This window comes from Dipodomys ordii, unplaced genomic scaffold (assembly GCF_000151885.1).
Source record: "Dipodomys ordii isolate 6190 unplaced genomic scaffold, Dord_2.0 Scaffold8, whole genome shotgun sequence".
Classification (NCBI taxonomy): Eukaryota; Metazoa; Chordata; class Mammalia; order Rodentia; family Heteromyidae; genus Dipodomys; species Dipodomys ordii.
In genome coordinates, this window is record NW_012267224.1 from 18,518,975 (window position 1) to 18,523,059 (window position 4,085).

The window sequence follows — 4,085 nt, forward strand, 5'->3', positions numbered from 1 at the left end:
TTTTCTTTTTGCTTATGTGGTGCTGAGGAATCGAACTCAGGGCCTCAGGCATGCAAGGCAAGCGCTCTACCACTGAGCCACCTTCCCAGCCCAGATAACTCACTATTTAAAGCAAGGATATACATACCTTTCGCTGCAGTCTCAGTTTCTCTAGTAACACAGGTCCCCTCATCGTTGGAGGGCCTTCTATAATCACACATACATTTATTAGGTAGGTCCATACTCTTGACCATGAACAACTGGCCTCTGATTGGGCACCTTTGACCGTTTTCTAAACTAATGTGTGTAAGCCAAACTGCTAGAGATTTATTCCTGCATTCAATGAAGTCCATCGGCAGCCTCTTAACACATCCCGTACTTGGCTGACTCTAAAAGCTAGGTTTTTGTTCTTAACTTGTAATTGGAAGATTTTCTTTTTTCTTTTTTTCCGGTTGTGGGGCCTGAACTCTGGGCCTGGGTGCTGTCCCTCAGCTCTTCAGCCAAGCCTAGTGCTCTACCACTTGAGCCACAGCGCCACTTGCAGCTTTTTCTGCATATGTGGTACTGAGGAATTGAACCCAGGGCCTCATGCATGCAAGGCAAGCACTCTACCACTGAGCCACCTTCCCAGCCCGGAAGATTTTCTTTAAAGCAGGCTTGCCTTTAGCCAGTCAATCTACCTTCAAGCTAAAATTAAAACCCAATCTTCCCACTCCTCCTTTGCTTTGCTTGCTCTTTGCATTTATAAACCTGCTTCTGCCAGTATCTCCTCTTTCTATACCTGAATTCTTTCCCCCAGACCCAGTGTCCTGAAATCTAGTAACACCAGGCCCATGATGAGCACAATAGAAAGTTAAACAATAGAGAAAAATATACAGGGGCTGGTAAGGTGGCTGAGTGGTAGAGTGCTTGCTTTGCATGCATAAGGCCCTGGGATCGATTCCTCAGCATCACATAAACAGAAAAAGCCCGAAGTGGTGCTGTTGCTCAAGTGGTAGAGCACTTGCTTGAGCTTAAAAGCTGAGGGACAGCATCTAGGCCCAGAGTTCAGGCCCCACGACTGAGAGAAAGAGAGAGAGAGAGAGAGAGAGAGAAATATACCATCAAAAGACACAGTAAACAGTGTGCTGCAACATCAGCAGAATATTGTTTTAGAATAATCATTCTAGTTGGTGTTGAGGTGTGTGTTTGTGTGTGTGTGTGAGTAGTACACAATAAATTGCCATAAAATGGTACATGCCAGGTGTCAATGGCTCATACCTGTAATCCTACCTACTTAGAAGGTTAAGACCTGCAAACAGAGGTTCGAAATCAGCCCTGGCAGAAAAGTGTGAGAGACTCCATGTTTAATTATCAAAGAGCTGAGACATGGCTCAAGTAGTACACTACTTCCACAAGGTACTCATGGTAAGCAAGAAAGCCACGCAAGAGTTTGAGGTTCTCAGTTCAAACCCCAGTACTGGAAGCAAAAATATGCATGGTATAGTGTTATAGTTTCAATATGAAAGACCCCACAGGCTTATATACTGTGGGCTTGATTGCTAGCTGATGGCTTTTGAGGAAGTAATTGTATCCTAAGAGTTCAGCTTTCATCCACAGCTTAATCCCTTACTGGATTTAAAATTAGAATACATCTATGGATGTTGATGGAACTATGAAAAGCAGGGCTGGCTGGAGAAGGAAAGTCCCTCTGGCACGTCAGTGAAGGGCGCCCTCCTAGCCCTGTCTTTCTCCTCTCTGTCTCCTGGCTGTCATGAGGTGAACAACTTTGTTCCTCTATTCCCTCCCACCATGATGCTTTTTCTGCACCATGACCCAGACATAAGGACAGCCACTGCAGCCTCTGAAAACATAATCCAAAAAATGCTTCCTCCTTGTAGAGAGTCCCTCTCAACTTCTGTCACAGGAACAGACACTATGTCAGTCATTTATTACCATTATGAAGTATTCTGGACTGTACATACCACTGCTATGCTTCCATGTGTTTGGCAACACAGTAGGTAGCGAGCTTATTAATGCAAAGGAAATGGGTACAGTGGTATACAATATGACTTTACATCAGCTACAATGTCACCAGGCAAAAGGAATTAATTTCAGCTCCATTATCACCACTATAGTCTATGCCTTCTGTCACTGACCAAAATACAGTTTAAAAAAATCCAAACACACACACAAACACAAAACAAACACAAAAACTACTGCTTAGCCAAGTACCTCTAGTGCATGCCTGTAATCCTAGATACTTATGAAGCTAAGATCTAAGAACCACAATTCATAGCAAGTCCAGGCAGGAAAGTCCCTGAGACTCTTATTGCCAATTAACAACAACAACAAAAAAAAGCCAGAAGTGAAGCTGTGGCTCAAGTGGTAAAGTACTAGCCTTGAGCACAAAAGATAAAGAGGGGCTGGGGGTTTAGCCCAGCAGAAGGGCGCCCACCCGGTGTCCACAAGGCCCTGGGTTCGGTCCTCAGCCCTGGGGGGGGGGGCTACAAAAAAAGATAAAGAACACTGACCAGACCCTGAATTCAAGCCCCCGTACCAGCAATATTTTATATATATATATATATTTATATAAATATGTATATATATATATACACACATACATATATATAATATATAACACATATATATGCATACATGTATATATATTGTCACATGTATAAATATATATATATATATAATGTATATCCAGACACTGACATAAAGACATTCATATTCATTCATCACAAAAGCAGATAAGAAAGTAGCAGATTTAATGATAGACCTGTAGACATACACAAAACTAAAGATAGCCTGTCATCTTGCCTATCTGAACAAACAAAATCTCAAGAAAGCACTCCCTACTGCCTATACAGGATGACTTTTGAACTAGCTGACTTGAAGTACCTTTGGCCTTTAGAATTTCAGAGGCTATACCAATATATTATGGAGAGAGAAAACAAAGGAGATAGCTAGCTTCTGAAAAAGACAGTCATTTATCAGGCATTGCTGACCTTTCTCATATAAAATGAATATTGTGCAATCATCAACACTGGGTAGAGATAGAACATTCCTCTTCTTTAGAATTTGCCCTTGTTTTCTAACAAGCCTCAATTTGTTTCTGCCTAGTCAGAAGCCACAGGCAAACTATGTTCTGTTCTTCCCCAGAAACTTATAATAAAATATTGATAAATACATCTAAGCCAAATTTCTGAGAACTAGTTGAAAATCATTGGCAATTGAATACTTAAAATCTCCCTCCAGGATATTTGTCTCCTTATAAAAACATCATTTATTTTTATTTATAGACAACATAATCTCAAATGTGGCAACAATGTCAACTAGAATTATCCAACACAGAGCAGAGGAATTGCCTGGAAGAGGAGATTGCTTTGCCATTCTGAGTTATGTATGTTCATTTATTTAAAAGAAAAACAAATAAAAGAGAAAGAAAATAATGCCCGGGCCCATAATAAAATCTATTTATAAGCTAAGAAGAAAAAAAAAATCTAATTCTGTAGTTTAAACTGCTTAGTTTGGTTTTTCAAACAGATTTCTGAATATCCTAATTCTATGATTTGCTTTCCTTTGGTCAAATCTCAAATTAATGGAGAAACTAAAAATAACTTACCAACTAGCCAAAAAATAAAAACTGCTGGATGCTGGTGGTTCATGTCTGTAATCCTTATATACTCAGGAGGCTAAGATCTGAGAATGCAGTTCAAAGCCAGCCCAGGCAGTTAAGTCCATAAGACTCTTATCTCTAACCAACATAAAACTGTAAGTGGAGCTATGGCTCAAAGTGGTAGAGCGCTAACCTTGAGCAAAAACAGCTCAGGGACAGTACCCAGGCCAAGTTCAAGCCCCACAAACGCAAAAACTATGATCTAAACTGGTTTTGGAGGTACAGAAAAGTTTATGCACTTGTCTAACCTTCAGTATATGCTCATTAATCAAGTAAAAGGAAATAAACTAAACATACCATCTCTGTCCATTCAAGTGGCGAATCAGACATCTTTTTTTTTTTTTTTTGTCGGCCATGGGGCTTGAACTCTGGGCCTGGGCACTGTCCCTCAGCTCTTCAGCTCAAGGCGAGCGCTGTACCACTTGAGCTACAGCGCCACTTC

The 4,085-nt window shown here is 40.7% G+C and overlaps 1 protein-coding gene and 1 pseudogene across 2 annotated transcripts in view; one reads left to right on the plus strand and one right to left on the minus strand.

Annotated features, from left to right (window-relative positions):
* The window catches only part of Rfc1 (replication factor C (activator 1) 1, 145kDa), a 65,489-nt gene that overhangs the window by 42,372 nt on the left and 19,032 nt on the right, over positions 1–4,085 (minus strand). The gene's annotated exons all lie outside the window — the stretch shown is intronic.
* LOC105980137 overlaps positions 2,836–4,085 on the plus strand; it is a 3,375-nt pseudogene continuing 2,125 nt past the window's right edge.